The 22948-nt window shown below is 38.7% G+C and overlaps 1 pseudogene; it reads left to right on the top strand.

Moving 5' to 3' along the window:
- Nucleotides 1-2083: 2083 nt before the first annotated feature.
- LOC134209154 (ER membrane protein complex subunit 3-like) overlaps nucleotides 2084-22948 on the top strand; it is a 37829-nt pseudogene continuing 16964 nt past the window's right edge.

The raw sequence follows: 22948 nt of genomic DNA on the forward strand, positions 1-22948 counted from the left end.
CCTAATCCCAAATCCTTACACCGTCCGTCCTGTATTAAGTTTTTTTAACCTTGAGTAAGTATGGTCTATATCCCCTCTCAACTAACTGTTGAGATAAGATGATATACCATGTTAAAATATCATACTTGAGAATTGCGGCTCCGCAAAGTGTCACACACGACTGAGCCTACCAAATAAATGAACTGATTAAAAAAAAATTCCAGGATAAATTCTTCAGGATGTTCTGAGTGATTTCTTGACGAACTGTTGGGGAAAGCACCTGGAATTTTTAGGGGAATTTCGGCATTTATTTCTGGAGATGGGTAGAATTTTAATGATTGAAGTTAAACTTTTGAGATTGAAAACTTTCGACGATAGCAGTTTAAATAAGTATCAATCAAGTTTTTTTTTGCTTCGATTAGCCGGAGCCGCTATTTATTAATGAATTCAATCGTTTCTGGAGAGGTTCCCGTGGGAATTATCGGGAATAATTAAACAATTTCAAAAGCAATTTCCGAGTGGATTCTCAGAAGAATTTCCAGAGATGTTTTATAGAAATTTTAGGAAGAATTTTTGTAACATTTCTGTATGAATAACCGGAAGAATCACCCAAAGAACTCTTTTAGGAATTTGCAAAAGAAATCCTGAAGTAACTTCTAAAGGGGGAAATACCTGGAGGAATTTCCAGTAGAAATCTCGAGAGCTGGATGGGAAATGAGTATAGTGGAATTCCATGTGACTTTCGAAAGAGTAATTTATAATAAGATCTTGCATCTGTGAAATAATCTTTTCTAATGGAGATCTCATGTGAACTTCTGAAGTAGCTCCTAGTGGATTCCTGGCGGAGCTTCTGAAAGATGTCCAGGCGGATATTCTGGAAATATTACAGGACGAACTTTCGGGATGAACTTCCGTAAAAAAAATCTGAAATAGATACTGGAAAAACTTCTGGAGGAATTCCTTAAGAAACTTTCTTAGGAATACGTGGAGGAACTTTTACATGAATCCCTGAATGAACTTCCGGAGGAATTCCTGAAGGAAATACCGGAAGAATCCATGAACTCATGAAGAAATTGATGGAAGAATTATCCAAAGAATTCTTGGACGATCTTTCGAGGAATTTCGCAAAACTTTCAGAAAAAATTCTGGAGAAATTTCTGAAAAAAATCCTGAAATAACTTCCAAAGGAATTCCTTAAAAAACTTTCGAAGAAATACGTGGAGGAACTTTCACACAAATTCCTGGATGAACTTTCGAAGGAATTCCTGGACGAAATACCGGAAAATCCCTAAAGGGACTAATGAAGAAATTCTCGAAGGAACTAGCGAAGGAACTTAAGGAGCAATTCCAGGACGAATTTTCGAAGGAACTCTTAGGGGAAATTCAGGATGAATTCCCGGAGGAACTTCCGGAGGAGTTCCCGGAGGAACTTCCGGAGGAATTTCCGGAGGAACTTCCGGAGGAATTCCCGGAGGAACTTCCGGAGGAATTCCCGGAGGAACTTCCGGAGGAATTCCCGGAGGAACTTCGGAAGAATTCCCCGGGGGACTTTCAGAGGAATTCCCGGAGGAACTTCCGGAGGAATTCCCGGAGGAACTTCCGGAGGAATTCCCGGAGGAACTTCCGGAGGAATTCCCGGAGGAACTTCCGGAGGAATTCCCGGAGGAACTTCCGAAAGAATTCGCGGAGGAACTTCCGGAGGAAAAAAACTTAATTATCATACAAAGTACTGAAACGTTAAGCTAAAGATGATTGAACTGAATAAAAAAAATCAGTGGAGTTGGTTTTTACACGAGGGATACGTTCCCTGTAAATCAAAACCACGTGAAAACCACGAAAACTCTTAAATTCGCATGAAATAAAAACCGCTTAGAAATAACTTTTAGTTTTTATGGTTTATGCTAACGTAAAAACAACACGACACTAAGAAAACGCGACGCGACACAAGAAACTTACCGTTTTTACACTCGTCTACTAAATTTTTTTTAATTACGTTTTAAGTCGACCGGTTTCGGGCGCGACTTTGCCCATCATCAGGACTATGTCCAACTGACTACTTTTCGTACGTTGCTCGTACACATTCGGTTGCAATTGTAGTTAGGGAATGTTCTTTTCGGCCAGCCCGAAAAGGTTGGATTCAATGGGTGGCTCGTCTTCATTCACCAACGGTTCCTTGGAATTTGTGATGAACAACGACTCCCATGCGTTGAGCCGGGAGTTTTTTCTTACTGCTCTCCACAGTTTTAAATTCTCCCAGTTTATGTTGTGACCACGGTCTTGTCTTGATGATGGTCAGTTGGTAGACAAATTACAGAGAATGATACCTTGGCAAAAAAGGTGAAATCAATGCGATGTTTGAATGTTTTAGTGAAAACTAACCGATTTATTATTTTTTTCAATCTTAAAAATCCACTCACTGACAGTATAAAACATTCACCTATTCGCTCAAGTTTTTTTTTTCATCAACTCACAAACTGTTTATCTTAAACATTCACTTATATAACCTCTAACTCTTTCACTTTAATACTCAATTACATTCTCACTCATTCACTCAGTCACTAACTTACACACATATTGGCTCGTTATCTCATTAGCTAACTTCCTTACCCACTATTATACTTTTACATTTGACTACTCACCCACTGAATCACTTTTTCACCTACCAACTCAACATCTCCCATACTCACTTAGTCACTAACTAACACATTTTCTCACCTAGTGATTAATTCGTCCGTTTTTTCAAATGTTTACTCAAATAATCATTAAATTGTTCTGCCGCTTACTCACTTCCCACTCATTTACTCACTTACTCACTTATTAATTTGCTCACTCACCCAATCAGTCACTCACGGCTTCACACGCTTACTTCCTCACTTACTCACTTACTTGCTCACTCACTTACTCACTTTTTGGCACTTGGAACTAATAAAGCTTTACGTTTATTGCTCGAAAAAATCTACAAAAAAACAAGGAAAAATTAGTTGAAATTGAAAAAGTCGTGGAATTTGAGATGAAATCAGCCGCGTAAAAAACGAGCTCGGTGTATACGAAGGTGGTGTTATTCGTAAAACTGTTTTTATATCACAATAACCAAAAAGCAAACTGTCTAGGACGAATTAAGTCGAGTCAAGTACGAGACACTGAAGACGACCACACAGTTGTGGTCGAAATACGTTTCTGCAAAGATATCGAAAATTAATTGGTGGAAATAAATGGAGAGTACTTAATTCGTCCTAGACGGTTGAATACATTCCACTAAAAGAGCTTTATATATTTTTCTCGAAAAACAAAGTAATTTGTGTGGTTTCAACAAATAAAATAGTTTATTCCGGCTAGATTGACAAAATACCCCCATGTACGACGTGTTATACAACTTTGGCTCCGCCCCCAGGAAATTTGATTCAGTCAAATGTTGTACAACATAGTTGCATTGTGTGTACTCTTGTTGTACAACCATTTTCCTTCAACTTTTCTGGGGTTCACTTCCAATACCCAGGAGCAGAAAGTGAGTATCTGCGACTAATAAGACAAATACAAAAAAATACAAATAAGACAAAAAAGTCAAATAAGACACATAAGGGGCCCCATACACGCTCCGACATGTTGTACAGCTTTGACTCTGCCTCCAGGAAATTTTGTTTTGTCAGAGTTGAGTCGGACCGGTTGTGGGCCAGTTGTACGGCCGTTGAGCAGACAAATAAGACAAATAAGACAAGTAAGAAAAATAAGGCAAGTAAGACAAATAAGACAAATAAGACATTTTGTTTACTGAGCGGATCAATATCCCATTATTTCATCAGTATCTTTGCTCAAAAGATCGAATGATGAGATGGTGCCTGGTTGAAACACACTCAGGAAATACTTTCATGAGTTTCCGCGAAAGTTCTTCCTAAAATTGCTTCCGAAATTTCTTCGGAATTCCTAAGAAAATCCTCTACGAATTCCCTTGGAAATAGTCAAAGTTCTTTAAAGAAATTTCGGAGGAATTGCTGAAGTTACTTCGAGAAGGATATTCAAGAGGGCTTCCTGGAGTTCTTTCCGTAGAAATTCTTGAAGAATGTTTTGGAAGAATTTCTGGTGGAATTCCAAGAAGAACTCCTCCAACATTTCTTTTGGAAATGCCTAGAAGAGTTCCTTTAGAAATCCCAAGAAGACTCCGGGATTGCTGAAGGAAGTTCTTAGAAAACAAATTCTAAAGAATTGCTGGAGGAGTTTTGGAAGAAATTCCAGAATTACCTCGGTGAGAAATTCTATGACGTATTCATGGAGGAATCAAGACTTTGTGGAGAACTATCCGTAGTAATTTCTGCTCTCGGATGAATCCACGAAGGAATTTCTTCAAAAAACCCTTTGGAAACTCTTCCTAAAGTTTCTCCAGAAATTCCTAGAAAACATTCTACCCGAATTCCTAAGCGATACATTTTAGAAATTCCCCCAGGAAGTTGTACGTTAATTCATCTGGAAAACCTCGCCTCTGGAGTTGGCATTACATCCCTCACTGGGACATTGCCACCTCGCTGCTTAGTGTTCATTCAGCACTTTCACAGTTACCAACCGCGAGGTTTCTAAACCAAGTTACCATTTTTGCATTCGTTTATCATGAAGCTAGCACGATGATACTTGTATGCCCAGGGAAGTTGAGACAATTTCTTTACCGAAATTTGCCTAGACCGGCATTGGGAATCGAACCCAGTCACCCTCATCATGGTCTTGCTTTATAGCCGCGCATCTTACCGTACAGCTAAGGAGGGCCCCTCCAATAACGTTCCATTCAAATTTCAATTGAATTCCAATAAAATATCAATTTAACACACAACCAAACTGATTCCACTCTTATTCCAATTCAAATCCATTCTAATTGCACTCCAGTCCAATTCCATTTCAAATCAATTCCATCTAAATTTCAATAAAATTCTGTTTCAATACGATTCTAATCCATTCCGAATCTTATTTCAATTCAACTCTACAACATTTCCAATCCAACTTCATTTGAATTTCAACCCAAACAAAATCCAATTCTTAAGTACATATAATGGTGAGCCCCTTACCAATAGTGGACCCTTGCATCATGATATGTATAGGCAATTTTCTTTGTAATTCCATCTGGTGTATTTGCTGTTCGCGCGCCCAAGTGGCTCCACCGTGTATTATTTTGACTGACTGAAATGCAATTTAGAAATTTCTAATATCCATCTATTATTTGCACTCACTGGATAAATTTGATTTAATTGCTGAAAAATGTGAAAAAGAGCAAATTTTTTTGCCAACTGTGTAGGACATCTCTGTCATGGAGGCATATATGCCGATCAGGCTTAAAGCTAGCATACATTCCAACACCTTTATTTAAATATATCTGGCATTGCAAGAGTTTATGTTATGATCTCATTATCGGTAGAAAAAAAAAGTACCCACTCTTTCTCAGTAATTCCATCCACAGCGGAGCAGGAAAAGGAACAACTAGCCACAAATTATGACAAATTTCCTCCGATTAAAATAACAGAAATAATTTTTAATCTCTTTTGACGCTCGTCTCTGTCTATCCTCTCATCAGCTACCGCTCGTTTGCACCTTTTATCTCAGAATAACCGCTTTGATAGAATGTATTTTTTTCCCTCACATTCACAGAACAAAGCCAAACTTTAGCTTCCCGGAGTTCCGGAGGGTTTCCGTCGCCATCATCATCATCATCGTCGACGCTATTAACATCAACGTACGAATAGGTAGCGAACGTATAGCCTATGGAGCTGGTAAGTGCGCCTGACTTGCTTCCAACAACTGATGCCCGGACAGGAGACTGACGTCTAGTTCTCTCCGTTCCCATCTGCGAGCCCGTCGTCGTAGGTGGAAAATGGTTAGAGCACTTCCCCCTTGGCCTCCTCACTAGTGAGGAGGGTGGTGGAAAAACTTTTCATCGGACTGTTGAATTCGTCTGTCCGATTCCGGCGATGTTTCTGCTGACACCAAAAAACGGCGAATCTACATACAACTGCACGGGCCGGTTTGGAAAGGGTCATGCCATTACCAGAACCAGCTCAGTTAGGTAGATACTGGCCTCAATACTAACCAGGGAGGAGTTTTTTATGTTAGGTCCGGTGGCGTTACGGTGGAAAATGAATCAGGAAGCGGAAACAATGGATTCCGGAAAAGCGATTTCTATGAATGGATAGTTGACGGAAGTCTGTCCGTTTGGTGGTTTGGAATATGTGCGATCGTTGCGAGATGATGGCAATGCTCTGTTTGCACTCTTTGAAAGATATCCGATGCTGGAGGAGCACCACGATTATTCATAATTTTAACAATCGGGTAAATTTCACACCATAACTACGAGTAAGGGCGATGAATAGGCAATCTGTAGACAATCGTTAATAACGAGGTTTCTAAACCATATACTTTATGTTTTTTGGTTTCTGTGCTTTTTGCCCATAGCAGTCAAAAAAATTTACCAACCGAATTTCTCCTGCTCTGGAAAGAAATGAGTTTATTTAGGAGGCTCGAAAATTAGAGAAATAATCATGCACCAGTTGACGAACAACATCAAGATCGCATCGGAGCCAGTGCCGATCCGCCAAAAAGTCCCATATGCATCAGAATGTCCTATATATTGCGCAATACTTGGCCTTTTACTGTACTTGCTTAACGACGGTGGGTTCTTTAGCTTTAGAAATTTCTTTCAGCCTTGGCAGTCTGTAAAAGCAGCAAAAACTAGTTTGCCTGCCGTGCACCGGTTTCGGTTTTATATTAAACCTTTCTCAAGAAATAGAGACTCTTTTTTGTTAAGACATAGAAATGTTCCATACATGTTCATCTGACTACAAAAATGGTGCCCACCCCGGTGCTGCTGTGTCGATAATTTTGGGTTCACTTTAATTGCCACTGAACTCTAATTTTTCTCGGGCGCTGCGATCGGTAGTTTTATGTGATCGTTGTATCGCCTACACTTTTTTGTGAAAATCTGCGTGTTTCTGCATAACATAGTTAAACCAGATTCAGAGATGCGATGTCCTAAGAACTTAAGTTTGGAAAACCCAAAAGCACTTTTTCCCAGTTTAACTCAACACCTCTATTTTTCAGCCTACAAAGAACTTAAGAACAAATTGGATAATCTAATATATTTATTTTAACATTTCAAAGTTTTATCAAGCTAGAGCACTACCTTTTTATGGTTTATGTCATGGATTGCTTTAGTTTCTCCTTCAATGATGACCCCGAGATACCAGAATGTTTCTTCGCAACTCGTTAGCATCTCCTCCATGGAAAATCTCTGGTGCCGGCACCAGACCAAACGATAGTCACTTGAATCGAAACAGGTCTCGGTTAGTAATAAACCTCTAGTAGCATCTCTTGATTCTTTGTTTAGCTCGACTTGATGGAATGCTTCGCGTATGTCCAACTTACTGCAGGTCTTTTCTTTTCTCAGCGAAGCAAGATATTCTTCAACAACAGTCATCTGAAAGTGTTCCCGAACGACTGCTTGATTCACTCGCAATAAATCCAAACAAATTCTAGGTTCTCCTAAAGCTATTCCAACAACTACTAGTGAGTGGCGACACCCACGTAGCAGATCATTTCAAAATTCTTCGAAGATACCTAAGGGAAATCCTTCGGATATTCCTTTAGGAATATCAACAGAAATTGTTTCAAGAATATCTTCGAAAATTGCTTAAGGAGAAATCCTTCGTAAATTTCTTTAGCAATTTCTTTGCAAATTCATTAAGGGATTTGTTTGGAAATTGATTTAGGAATTTCTTCGGGATATGTTTTAGGAAAACCTTTAAAAATTCTTTTGAGAATCCTCCAAGAATTAATTCCAGGAATAACATTCCTCCAGGAATTCCTTCTGAAAATTTCCCTTAGAAAATTTCTTAGAAACTTCCTCCAGGAAATCCTTCGGAAATCCTTTTAGTGATGCCACACGGATTTTTTTAAACTCCGTGCAATAATCATTCCGTAGAAATTTTTTTCAGGAAATTTATTAAAGATTGTAACAGAAAATAATAGGTAGGCTGACCATACGTACCGTATTTAACGGGACAGTCCCGTTTTTTAGACCATATTGTGCTGTCCTGTCGTAATCTAGAAAATCTGTAATTTGTCCCGTTTTTTCATTGATTCTTCTAAAGAGCTCCAAAATATTATTCAAACAAATCTTAATATTTTGGGCAAGAATCTAAAACCAAATACAAACAAACTGGACAAAACACATAAAAAAGTATGAGATGTTAGACTATCTGAATAATTCTAAATATTTCGAATTCATCCACTGTGAAAAACGACGAAATTGTAAAATAATTTATATATCAGCTAAACAAAATCGAGTTTAAAGCAATTACAAACTGAGGGAAAATTTGGCCTTCACGTATTTTAAGGCTAGTCTACAGATCAGGAGCTTGTCCGCAAGTTTCGCTTCCATATGTGTTGGCGGGATTTATGGGATTCCGTTGTAGAAAATTAAAATTTCGGTCCGATTTAAAATACAATCTGGCGGAAGTCTCCGAGAGTCCGATCCGTAAACCAGCCAATAAATTAACCAGGATTTGTTGTACTTTACGCGACGAAATTTCATGAGTCCCGTCTTTTTGGAAGCACATGATAACAAAATCAATTGACAAGATTCCCGAGATGTGATGCTATTTTTAGCGTACCTAATTTAAATAAATTTCGATCAAACTGACTGTGAATTGATTAGATGTGAATTTTATTCACATGCTCCGACCATATTCATTGACATAATTAAAATTATTTTTTTATTAATAATCTTTCCTTGTTAAGATTCTTGTTATTCTAATCAGCAGATTTTCCCTCACTTATATGCATGGGGTTTTGCCACGGGAAATCCCACCCTATTGCTCTTTTCGCATTTTTCTTTTGACATTTTTTAAATTTTTTTTCTTATCTCCCTAATGCCCATACCGGCTTTAAAGGCTGCTTTACAGTACGGAAAACGTGTCACGGGATTTGGTCCCCCATGTATTTTTAAATGGGCCGGTTTCAGGGGATTTCAGCACGGACAACGAAATTCCTGCCTATTTGAAAATATATGGGGGATCAAATCCCGTGACACATTTTCCGAACTATAAATTAGCATTAAAGTAGCCTTACACCTCGGAATAATTTTTCGTAGTATTTTGGCCCCGTGTATTTTAAATGGGGCTGGGATTTTGCTTTTTCGTGCCCAAATCTCGAAAACATCGGTCATTTAAAATACAGAGGAAAGAAAATTCGCGGACCAAATTTCTGAGGTGTCAGGCTACCTTTAAGGCTGGTTTACTGTTCGGAAACTTGTTACGGGATTTGGTTCCCCATGTATTTTCAAAAGGGCGAGAATTGACCTTTCCCGCCAAACATTTTTATTCGTTCAATCGATTATTTATTTTATTTAAAGTCATCTTTTCCAAAGAACTGATATTTTTTGACGCTTATAAGTATTTTAAAAATTTGAAAAAAAAAATCCAAAAAGTGCTGTTTTCAAGATTGGCTTAACATTTGCCCGATTTCTAACGAACATCGGGTGAATTTTTCAGGCCGGTTGACACATGCAGCACTTTTTCGATTTTTGTTTTTGATTTTTAAAATGGTTAGAGGCTTTAAAAAATATGGGTTCTCCGGGAAAGTTGACCTTAAATAAGCCAAAGTATCGACTGAGACAATAAAATGAGACACAATGTTTTATTGGAAGGTCAATTTCGTTTATCGTGCCCAAATCTGTTGTTGAAAAGTATTTGATATTGGTCAGTAATGAAATCCTTAATGCATGTTTGAGAGTGGTTTAAAATAAAATTTCAAAATTTCACTATTTTTTTTAACCCGTTTTTAACCCGATTTCAAATTGTAAAATCCACCGTTCTCTTGTTTTTCGACCGATTTGCATGAAATTTGGAGGAAAGATGCATTAAACCCTATATTTTTGTGTTGATGTATTGATTTGGTGATTGGGTCCTTGGGTACAATTTTATCGAGGGGGTCCCCTGGGTCAAATGGGGTCAAAAATAGGTCAACTTCCTTTTAATCGTTGATAACTAGTAGTAAATACTCTCAATAATGATGCAATCGTTTTTATTCATTATTTTGCAATAGTGTGAATGGAAACTGCACGTTTGGACCTCCAAAATCCGGTTACAGATGTTCCGGGAACCTGGTTCCCCCAGGGAAGTGGTCACTTTTTGAGTTGTTCTGAAACCCAACTTGCGACACATCAAACTTCATGATTTTGCAACACAAATATAATAGAAGGCATTTGCAGAGCATCTGTGCACATTAGCCACTTCCGGAGGTTCCCTGGGAACCTGATGCCTTTTTTGAGTGATTCTGAAATCCAGCTGGCGACACATCGAAGTTCATGATTTTGCAACGCAAATACAATAGAAGACATTTGCAGAACATCTGAGCGCATTGGCCACTTCCGGAGATTCCCTTGGATTCTGATGCCCTCAGAAAAGTGGTCGCTTTTTGAGTAATTTTGAAACCCATCTTGCAAAACATCAAACTTCATGATTTTGCAACAAAATTCCTTAGAAGGCATTTGCAGAGCATCTGGGCACGTTGGCCACTTTAGGAGGTTCCCTGGGAAGCTGGAGCTCTCAGTGAAGTGGTCGCTTTTTGAATGTTTCTGCAACCCAGCTCACAACACATCAAATTTTGACAAGACGAAGACATTGGCAGAGTATCTGGGCACAATGACCTATTGCGGAGGTTTCCTGTAAATATACTGCATTTCACAACCTTGGGTGATTATGAAACCCAGCTTGCGACAAATCGAACTTGATGATTTTTTAACATAAATAAGTTGAAGTCATTTGCAGAGCATCTGGGGACATGGAAGTCATTCACTGGAAGCCGTTTTGAAAAAAATATATATTTGGGAGGGTTCGAAAATAAATTTTCTTCTAAAAATTTTGTCTCTAGGGGGGGATAATGTCCAAAACTCCCCCCGTGGCTACGCACCTGGTCTTAAGGTAAGTGAACATTGTTAGGTGGTTTTGAAAGCTATATAGCAATACATCAAATATCATGGTTTTGTAACACATATTCAATGAAAGATACTTACGCAGCATCTAGATACATTGGCCACTATTTTCTACTGGTAAATATACTATATGATATTTTGGGGCCTTCCTTAGCCGTTTGAAAAGATGCGCGGCTAAGAAGCAACACCATGCTGCACAAAGCTGGTTTTGCAAATGTTTCCTATTGCATTTGCGTTGCAAAATCATGAAGTTCGATGTGTCGCAAGCTGGGTTTCAGAATCAATCAAAAATTGACCACTTCCCTTGGGGCATCAGGTTCCCAGGGAACCTCCGGAAGTGGCCAACATGGTCTGATGTTCTGCAAATAACTTTTATTGTACTTGCGTTGCAAAATCATGATGTTTGATGTGTCGCAAGCTGAGTTTCAGAATCAATCAAAAAGTGACCACTTCCCTGAGGGCTTCAGGTTCCCTGGGAACCTCTGGAAGTGGCCAATGCGCTCATAAGTTCTTCAAATGACTCCTTGCATTGCAAAATCATGACGTTCGATGTGTCGCAAGCTGGGTTTCAGAATCAATCAAAAAGTGACCACTTCCTTTGGGGCATCAGGTCTCCAGGGAACCTCCGGAAGTGGCCAATGTGCCTACATGCTCTACAAATGTTTTCTATTGAATTTGCATTGCAAAATCATGGAGTTCGATGTGTCGCAAGCTGGGTTTCAGTACTACTCAAAAAGTGACCACTTCCCTTGGGGCATCAGGTTCCCAGAGAACCTCCGGAAGTGGCCAAAATGCCCAGATGTTCTGCAAATGTCTTCTATTGTATTTGCGTTGCTACTCGAAAAGTGACCACTTCCCTGGGGGAACCAGGTTCCCGGAACATCTGTAACCGGATTTTGGAGGTCCAAACGTGCAGTTTCCATTCCCACTATTGCAAAATGATGAATAAAAACAATTGCATCATTATTAAGAGCATTTAGGGGCCATCCAGAAACCACGTGGTCATATTTTTGAAGATTTTCACCCCCCCCCCCTCTCCCCATGTGGTTTATTGTGGTCATTTGGCAGACCCCACCTCCCCCCCCCCCCTTGACCACGTGGTTTTTTTTTTCAAGCACAAAAATTTAAAAAAAACCTATGTAACTAAAACATATGGTTAATCCGATCAATTTTGAAGATGGACAATTTCAACTGATTCAAAATCAAACTAAAACCCAGCATGGAAATTATAAATTTTCATTATTTCGAAGCTTCTATTTTCTCTCTAATAAATAATCTAGAGCTGGCTCATCTCTCAACATTTCTAATTCTTCATTGAAATTTTATTTTGATATTGACTCGTGGAATCCAATGATGCCATACTAGACATATTTGCTCGTTCTCTCTGATGTCTTTCGAATAATTTCCCAAGGAACTTCTATTCCATATCTCGAATATGCTTCAGTCAATGGTGGACTCATAGAAGAATGAATGTATTTTAGGTCAATTATCATTTTGGAGTTCGGATCATTCGATTTATCCAATTAACCAAATTATGAATGATGTATGATATAATATCCCATTAGGTCCATTGGGTTGATATGGCAATTGTTATTTGTACAAGCTACTACAGACTTTTTAGTTAAAAAAATTATGTTGAGCTTTTTAATGGAATGTCTTTACTTGTCATAAGACGAGTTCGTACCTTCCCATTTAATTCCACCACTTGATTGTACCCTGACAGATACGTATTTCGACCTCAACAGTAAGGTCGTCTTCAGTGTTTCGTACTTGACTCGACTTAGGTTATACAAAACTTTTAGGTTTTAAAAAAACGTCCTGGAAGTCGTAATGTTTGAACTACTTAATCATTCAAGTCCGTGAACCCAGTGCTTCTAAGGCCCTACAAAAAAGGCATAGTCATTGTGCAGCTTGATGTTGACTCAAGATAAATTTGGGTACCTTGTCTCTTAGATCTCATGTTAATGGAAATTAGGATCATATGCTTATTTCATCGGATTGGGTACATACCGATGATGAGGACATTGCAAATGTCATGATTGATCACCCGAGAAGTCGTGGGCTGAACTTGAGAGCAATCACTGGCTTAACGTTCAGGATGACCCATCTTATCTGAGTGTTCAGAATGATTCAAACATTTCAACTTCATTTGCATGCTCTTAGAATCGAAATCTTCCCAAAGTTTCGGATAACTGAGTTTTCAGGGTCAGTCAAATTTGAGCTCCCATATTTTTTTTTCTGTAAAACCAATATCTAGATGAACAATTTTACTGAAGAAAATGGTGGTCTAGCTCTCTTTGTGATTTAATAGCCAATCTAAAACGCTGGGCATATATGACCCATCCGTCCTGAAAGGGTTGAGATTTGTTTTGGAATTCAATTTCAATCGTTATTATAACACTATTTATTACCCTAGATTGTTTTAGGAATTGGAGTGTTTTTTTCTGGAACACTGCCACTTTTTTTCATATCGCCGGACTCTTCTTAGTTCTAAGACCCTTTTATGAATTTAAAAAGCATTTTATTTAGAATTTCATGTTGATTTTTTAAATGCAAACTTCTCTATGTCATAACCTTTTTCATACGCACTACTAGAATTTTGTGCATTATTGATCGAAAAATTTAAAATGCACCTAAACGTTCTAATTTGGGGGATTATTAAATTTTTTGATCAGTTAGCCTAATTATTCAATATCATAAGAACTAGGCTTCTTAATCCTAAATAATTGCCTACATGTATTGCTTGGATGAATTTTAAATTCCAAGATCTTCCTAATTTTCAAGAATAATTATTCTGGAGTTGCAAGGGAAACCCTTCAGAACGGTTAGAAGAAATTCTTCGGAGTCTCCACGGAAAAATCTTCAGTATTTCAACGATTTTTTTTTTGAAATTCTGTGAAAAAGTTCCTAAAAAAGGTTCGGTAGAAATTTTGAAGAACTAGAAGAATCCGTAGAAGGATCCTAAATGCATGAAAATTCCAATAAACATCAAATTCCGAAGAACTTCCGGCATAAATTAGAAAAAAAATCCAGCTTACTTTTTTTACAGAATCTCTAAAGATTTTTTTCAAAATCCTGGGCAAATTTAATGAATCTTCAAAGGAAATTCTTCTAAATTTCCAATGGAAATTTTTTTCGTTTTCAAAAAAATCTTAGAAATTTTCAGCAGTTTTTAATTTCCAAAAGAAATTATTTGGAGTATACCAAAATATTTCCGATGGAAATTCCTAAGATTTTCCAGTAGAAAATCGAAAAAAAGTTCATCTAAAACACCAATAATGAATTTCCCGAGGATATTTCGATGTTTTTACAAGTGGAAATAACAAAAAAATGCACTTTTGTAGTACTTGTGAAGGTTGTACTTTAGAAGCAATTCCAATCGGAATTCCTTAGAAAATTAAATCAAAATTTTAAAGATTTTCTGATGTGAAAATTCCTTAAAATTTTTAAATAATTTCTTGTTAACTTCTTTGCATGGTAAAGATTTAAAAGCAATGTTTAGCTGAACCTACGAAGAAATCAAAAGGACTTTCCGAAGAATAATGAATTTCCATGAAATTTTGGAAGAATTTATGGTGCAAATTAAAAAAAACACGAACCTTGAGAATTCTAAAGATTTATTCTTTGAAAATCCAAAGTATTTTTTGAAGATAATCCATAGACTCTTCCGTGGAAATTCTAAATAATGCCTCGAATAAAAAAAATATTTGGAAAATTTAAAAAAATGTGATAGAACTCACAAAGAGCGTAAAAAAATTCATTTCAAAATTCCAAATTTGAAAACAAAAATCCAAAAACAAAAAATCAACGGTAATATCAAAGTGTTTCATGTGGCATTGGCTATTTAATTTCTCATGAAAATTCAGAAGATTTTTTCTTGAAAAATTTAGAAGTCTTCTTCTTCTTCTATGGCTCCATATTCCAACTGGAAGTTGGTCTGCTTTTCAACTTAGTTTATTCTATTAGCATTTCCTCAGTTATAAATTGAAAGTTTTAAATGCCAGCAATTCTACGATTATATATCTTGTGTAGCAAGTACGAAGGATACATTATACCTAGGGTGTCGACAATGTTTGACACCCGAAAACATCCTAGACAGGAACGAGAATCGAACTCGTCATCTCAGGATTGGCAATCCTATGCCTTTGCTCGTAAGGCTAACTGGAGACTAAACATTTTGAAGTGCACTCCCTAAAATGCTCGAAAAACTTATTTTGGAAATGAAATAGAATTTCTGGTGAAGATTCGGAAGAACTTGTCGAAGAAATTCATTAGAATGTAAAAAAAATATGAAAATATGAACATTTTTTTCCACCAAAAATTATATGTATTTCCCACGAGACTGTTTTGAATTTTCAGACAGAATTCACATGGAATTTTTTTCGGCATTTACACTGGCGATATTTTGTTTTTTTTTCATGACCAATTTGTAGCAAAATTTTCCAGAGAGAATTGTTCAAAAAACATTCTGAATGCTAGCACTTTATCAGGATTGTATGAAGTAAGGTCAAAGTTTTTACAGGAAATTTTTTTACTGGATTTTTCCTGAATATCCACAAGACATTCTTTTGAAGATTTTTCTTGAATTATTGTAAAAACATGAACAGTTTTCAAAATTGTAGCTGTAGTCCGCTGATGCAAAAGTGTCGGCGGCGTGATGCCAAAAACCATCTGCGGCGGAAATTTAAAAAATATTTTTCATTTTTCTTTCCCAATTTTTTGGTGAAAATTGAGACTGAAACGCAACCTGCTTTTTCGTTTATTTTTTATGGAAATAGGATCTAAAGCTAAGTTGGCCAAATAACTCAGATATGCATCGGCGTTGCGACCGACGCTGCGTTACCGGGTTTTCTCGATGCTTAATGCTAAATTCATTTTAACACTGAGTTGAAAAGACGCTACGTGGGCATCGGCCCTTCGCTTTGCGTTTAATGGATTAAATCATTAAATTTTGATGATTTGTATTTTTTACACCGCTATTGTTATTTACCAAAATCTTTCGTGTTAAAAAAAAACCACGTGGTTCGAGAGCAACACCCCCCCTCCCCCATGTGGCTTATCGTGGTCATTTTCCAACCCCCCCCCCCTTCCCCCTATATGACCACGTGGTTTCTGGACGGCCCCTTACTACTAGTTATCTACGATTAAAAGGAAGTTGACCTATTTTTGACCACATTTGACCCAGGGGACCCCCTCGATCAAACCGTACCCAAGGATCCAATCACCAAATCAATACATCTACACAAAAATATAGAGTTTATTGCATATTTCCTCCAAATTTCATGCAAATCGGTCGAAAAACAAGAGAACGGTGGATTTTACAATTTGAAATTGTAGCCCGGGCCGAAACGGGTGAAAAATACCGAGTTTTTTGTTCCTTCGTGTTTTTGTCCGCGCCCCTTTGAAGAGTGGAATATTTGTAGTTCAGTTCAGTGTTTTTCCACAACTAACTTAATACAATATAAGGTTATGGTGATGAATGATTCACTCTAAAATATTTCTTCATTTTCTTACACGGAAAATGAAAATTAAGCCCACCAGTTTTGAGATTTCCACAACTCTTGAATTTTATCACAAGGGTTTTTGACATGTCCCATTTTGCAAGTGCGTTTGTCCCGTTTTTTCATCTAAATGATCTGGTCAGCCTAATAATAGGGGAATTTTCAGAATAGTTTGTAAAGAAAATTTCAAAGGAATTTCCAGATGAAATTTACGAAAGAACTTTTATAGTAATTTCCGATTTATTCTTAAAAGAATTTCTGAAGTGACTTCCGATTTTTTAAGGAATATCCGAAGGTTTAATACTAGGTAATTAAATTACCGGAGGAATGTCCGAAAGAATTCCTTGAAAAAAACGAAAGATTTCTATAGGAATTACTGGAAGAAATTCTTTTAGAAATTCCTGAAAAAGTTCGAGGGAATTCCTAAACCAATTTCTGCAGGAATTTCGAGAATTCTTCAAAGGGAATTTCGTAAAGATTTCCGACTAAGAAATTCTGTTCGGGATTGGAAGAAGCTTACTAGTTCTTTGTAGTAGCCTTACGGCGCACTCAAAACTAAAATATATTTCATTTACTTTTGTGAGCTAATAATTACTTAATACTACTTATACAAGAAAAGAAATAGTTCCTTCATCACCTTCGTCCAGCAATCCCGAATTCTAATCACCACGGTTTCTCTTATTTTCTAATTCACTTTCGAGCCGATATTCTTATTTCTAACTCTTATTCCCATACCTCTAACTCGCCGACTCTCCACATTGACATCAATGTTTGTTTTTGTTGACTATATGATTCCGTCAAGTCGCTCGCCACGCTCGCCAAGTCGTTCTGCAGATGGGCAGACCAGGTGCAGAACGACTTGGCGAGCGTGGGGCGTATCCGAGGATGGAGAGATGCGGCCTCGAACCGTGCATTGTGGCGTCAAATTGTTGATTCAGTGTTATCTGTTTAGATGTTAACTAAATAAATGAAATGAATGACTCCGTCAACGACCTCTCCTGCTCCTGTTGACTGGTCACGCATCCAATCATTTCTCACGTCTCAGCTTTCAACTCTCTGTCACCTCACCTGTCACCTTGCATGAATATCACACATGCTACCTGTCGCCAACAGGTTCCCAGCCACTGGCTGACACCTTTGGCTTCCAATTGATCAGCTAATGATCTTTCAATAATAGTAGCATGTAGTATTCAGAGTAAGCGGCTAATGATTTTAGTTTGTATAAGTGGTTCTAGACTATGATTTGATTCTGCTATTGCGGATAGTACATTAAACATAAGCAATCAAATATACCTATCGTGAAATCACATATTTCGCGTGCCCCAATTTACCGTACATCGTTACAAGCTTTACATTAAACTTGATTCGAACTCTCAATTTTGCATATGCACTAATCACGATAGAGAAAGAATCTGTGCATGATTGAGTGCATGATTGTGCAGTGTGAGATGGTGTTGGTAGCGCCATCGGGTTGAGTAGCAACGACGAAGATTGCACCGTCAGTTTGTTGTCGAATTTTAAAACGAACAGTCGCACCGCTCTTCAACGGCGGATTCCATTCAGCCGTTTTCGGCTGGAATACGACATGTCGCAGTCGGTAGTGTTTGGTTTTATATTTGTAACTAGCGCATGAAAATGGTGCTTGCCACATCCATTAATGTGCTAGTTACTAAATGGTAAGTATGCTCTCATGTTGTGGATTTCGGAGCGAGCAGGCCTCCGAAATCATAGAAAAAAAATACCGAAGCGAGCAGGTCTTCGAGTGTTGAATAAAACATGATCCCGGAGCGAGCAGGTCTCCGAGGCATTGTTTTGTTTGTTCCGGAGCGAGCAGGTCTCCGAGGCATTTTTTTTGTTTATTCCGGAACGAGCAGGTTTCCGAGGCATTTTTTTTTGGTTATTCCGGAGCGAGCAGGTCTCCGAGGCATTTTTTTTGTTTATTCCGGAACGAGCAGGTTTCCGAGGCATTTTTTTTGTTTATTCCGGAGCGAGCAGGTCTCCGAGGCATTTTATTTTGTGAATGCGATTAGAACTCCGAGGCATTTTTTTGTGAATGTGAGTAAAACTCCGAGGAATGTTGACGTCGAACTACGTCTGTGACCACTTTGCAAATGCGAAGCTGGATTCCAAGACATTTTGTGTTCATTCCGTAGACATAGGACTTCGGCTGTGTATTCTATAGAGGAGTACACTTTGCGAATGTGAAGGACTCCGAGGCATTTTGTTGATTCGGAGAGGTGGAAATCCGAGGCATTTTTTTGTTTATTCCGGAACGAGCAGGTCTCCGAGGCATTTTATTTTGTGAATGCGATTAGAGCTCCGAGGCATGTTGACATCGAACTACGTCTGTGACCACTTTGCAAATGCGAAGCTTGATTCCAAGACATTTTGTGTTCATTCCGTAGACATAGGACTTCGGCTGTGTATTCTATAGAGGAGTACACTTTGCGAATGTGAAGGACTCCGAGGCATTTTTTGTTGATTCCGGAGCGAGTGGAAATCCGAGGCATTTTTTTTGTTTATTCCGGAACGAGCAGGTCTCCGAGGCATTTTATTTTGTGAATGCGATTAGAACTCCGAGGCATTTTTTTGTGAATGTGAGTAAAACTCCGAGGCATGTTGACGTCGAACTACGTCTGTGACCACTTTGCAAATGCGAAGCTTGATTCCAAGACATTTTGTGTTCATTCCGTAGACATAGGACTTCGGCTGTGTATTCTATAGAGGAGTACACTTTGCGAATGTGAAGGACTCCGAGGCATTTTTTGTTGATTCCGGAGCGAGTGGAAATCCGAGGCATTTTTTTGTTTATTCCGGAACGAGCAGGTCTCCGAGGCATTTTATTTTGTGAATGCGATTAGAGCTCCGAGGCATGTTGACATCGAACTACGTCTGTGACCACTTTGCAAATGCGAAGCAGGATTCCAAGACATTTTGTGTTCATTCCGTAGACGTAGGACTACGACTGTGTATTCTATAGAGGAGTACATTTTGCGAATGTGAAGGACTCCGAGGCATTTTCGTGTTTATTCCGGAGCGAGTAGAACTCCAAGGCATGTTGGAGTAGGGGTTCGTCTGTGTATTCAAAAGAAGAGTACACTTTGAAAATGCAAAGCAGGACTCCAAGGCATTTTGTGTTCATTTCTGAGCGAGTAAACATCAGAGACATTTTGACGTAGGACTGCATCTGGGTATTCTATAGAGGAGTACACTTTGCGAATGCAGACTCCGAGGCATTTTTTTGTGAATGTGAGTAAAACTCCGAGGCATGTTGACGTCGAACTACGTCTGTGACCACTTTGCAAATGCGAAGCTGGATTCCAAGACATTTTGTGTTCATTCCGTAGACATAGGACTTCGGCTGTGTATTCTATAGAGGAGTACACTTTGCGAATGTGAAGGACTCCGAGGCATTTTTTTGTTGATTCCGGAGCGAGTGGAAATCCGAGGCATTTTTACGTAGGACTACGTCCGGGTTTTCTATAAAGGACCACACTTTGCGAATACAGAGCAGGTGTCCGAGACTTTTTTTGTTCATTCCGGAGCGAGTAGAGCTCCGAGGCATGTTGACGTAGGATTACGTCTGTAGAGTACATTTTGTGAATGCGAAGCAGACCGTCGAGGAATTTTCGTATTTATTCCGGAGCGAGTAAAACTTCGATGCGTGTTGAAGTAGGGCTACGTCTGTGTATTCAACAAAAAAAGTTTACTTTGAAAATGCAAAGCAGGACTCCAAGGCATTTTGTGTTCATTCCGGAGCGAGTAAACATCAGAGACATTTTGACGTATTACTCCATCTGGGTAGTCTATAGAGGAGTACACTTTGCGAATGCATTGCAAGATCCCGAGACATTTTTTGTTTCTTTTTCGGACTTCGAGACATGTTGACGCTGGACTACGTCTGTGTATTATGTGGAGTACACTTTGTGAATGCGAGCCGACCTTCGAGGCATTTTCGTGTTTATTCTGAAGCGAGTAGAACGCCGAAGCATATTGACGTAGGACTACGTCTGTGTATTCTACACAAGAGTACACTTTGTGAATGTGAAGTACTCCGAGGCATTTTTGTTTATTTCAGAGCGAGCAGAACTCCGAGGCATGTTGACGTAGGCCTACGTCTGGGTATGCTATAGAGGACCTTTGCGAATACAGAGCACGACTCCGAGAAAATTTGTGTTTATTCCATTTTGTGTTCATTCCAAAGTGATTAAAAAATCCGAGACATTTTGACGTAGGAATACGTCTGTGTATTCTATGGAAGAGTACACTTTGCGAATGTGAAGGACTCCAAAGCATTTTTGGTTATTCCGGAGCGAGTAGAACTACAAGGCATTTTGAGGTGGGACATCGTTTGTGTATCCTATAGAAGAGTATAATTTGCGAATGCAGAGCAGGACTCCGATGCAACTCCTAAACATGTTCGTCTGGGTATTCTATAGAACACCACACGAATGCAGAGCAGGACTCCGAGGCAATTTTGTTCGTTCCGGAGCGAGTAGAACTCCGAGACATGTTGACGTAGGATTCCATCTGTGGCTTCTATGAAGGAATACATTTTGCAAATGGACTCCGAGGCATTTTTTTGTTTATTCCAAAGTGAGTAAAACCCCCAAAGAATGTTGACGTAGGACTACGTTTGCAAGTTCTATAGAGGATTGCTCTTTGCGAGTACCAAGCGGGACTCCGGGCATTTTTTATGTATTCCGAATTGTGCAAGAGCAAGTAGAATTCCGAAAAAAAATTAAAATGTGACCCACAATCATTATTAGTTTTTGCAAAAATATGACGGTACTTAACATATCAAGTTTGTTCTTCTTTGCATTAGATGTTGATGGTACTACAATATTAAGAATTGTTTTAATTTATTTTGAAGCAATTTGGCTATGATTTTTCTTTATAATGAAATATTTATAAAATTGAAATCGTATTCTTACAAAGTTCAAAGAGTAGGGAAGGAGAAAGATGTAGTATTCAGAGTAAGCGGCTAATGATTTTAGTTTGTATAAGTGGTTCTAGACTATGATTTGATTCTGCTATTGCGGATAGTACATTAAACATAAGCAATCAAATATACCTATCGTGAAATCACATATTTCGCGTGCCCCAATTTACCGTACATCGTTACAAGCTTTACATTAAACTTGATTCGAACTCTCAATTTTGCATATGCACTAATCACGATAGAGAAAGAATCTGTGCATGATTGAGTGCATGATTGTGCAGTGTGAGATGGTGTTGGTAGCGCCATCGGGTTGAGTAGCAACGACGAAGATTGCACCGTCAGTTTGTTGTCGAATTTTAAAACGAACAGTCGCACCGCTCTTCAACGGCGGATTCCATTCAGCCGTTTTCGGCTGGAATACGACATAGCAGAGGTTCCTTCATCTAGAAATGCTAAGTATGTCAGCTTTCGGCGGTTCCAGCTTGCGTACTTTTTCCAAGTGGCTATGTAGTACTTGCTCAGGCCGGCCATACAGCTGTCGCAACTTGCTGATCACCTTTGGCACGGAATTCGGAAACATTAACTGGCCCCGAACGGTTTCCAATGCCATCCCCTTTAAGCTGTCCTGCAGCCGCACCAGGTTTTCAACGTCTTTGAAACCACATGCTTCATTGGATGCATCAAAGGAACCGATGAATAATGGCCAATCCTCTGGCCTTCCGGTGAACACAGGAAGCTTTCTAGTTACACCATTTCTCGCTGCCGTTCTTTAACGTTTTGCGGAAGCTACTGTAGCCCAGCGAGTGCATAAATCCACTCCGTCAGGTTGAGGAACTTCTCTCTACTCGTCGGAAAAAATCACTACTCAATGAAGTCCAAATAGTTCTGGACGAATTATTAATTTATAGCCTTTATACACAAAAGGATTGTTTGCCCATATAATGATGTGTTCTTCCAATTGACCTGATTTCAATTCAATCGAATAGAACATCATTTAAATTTTGGTGAATTTTTCTATCAAAGCAGTGTAAAGTTTGATGCCGAAAACATGCTATCAAAACACGATCGCTGAATGTGTTTCGAGGAAAAGGGAGTTAATTGCAAAGATCGCATTGATGTTAAAAATTCACACAAGTTCAAACTTTACCATGCTAAATTTTAGGACTCCGCCAAAAGATTGTGCTGCATTGAAGTCGTGCAGAAAAAAATGCAATTTTTCGTAAAAAACATAGACCCGAAATGTATTGGTTGGTCTTGGTTCTATCTGACGCGACGCAAAATTCACATTTTCATTGGATGTCTCATCGCAAGCGCATTTTTCGCTGGGATACGTACGTATCTTTTCTGTCCTGGATGAGCACACAATGATATGATTGCATTATTTATTCGAAAATGCTCCTGTCGCTCCCTGTTTGCATAATAATTAGATGACATATCCCCCTTTGCGTCCCTACTCCATATTTTCCCCACCACTCGACTTCAGCCTCCAGTTTAAGCATCAATTGCTGGCGTGTGCCTTTTAGCTGAATAATACATTCCGCCCGTAGTCTGCTTCGGCTAGGG

This window comes from Armigeres subalbatus, chromosome 2 (assembly GCF_024139115.2).
Source record: "Armigeres subalbatus isolate Guangzhou_Male chromosome 2, GZ_Asu_2, whole genome shotgun sequence".
NCBI lineage: Eukaryota > Metazoa > Arthropoda > Insecta > Diptera > Culicidae > Armigeres > Armigeres subalbatus.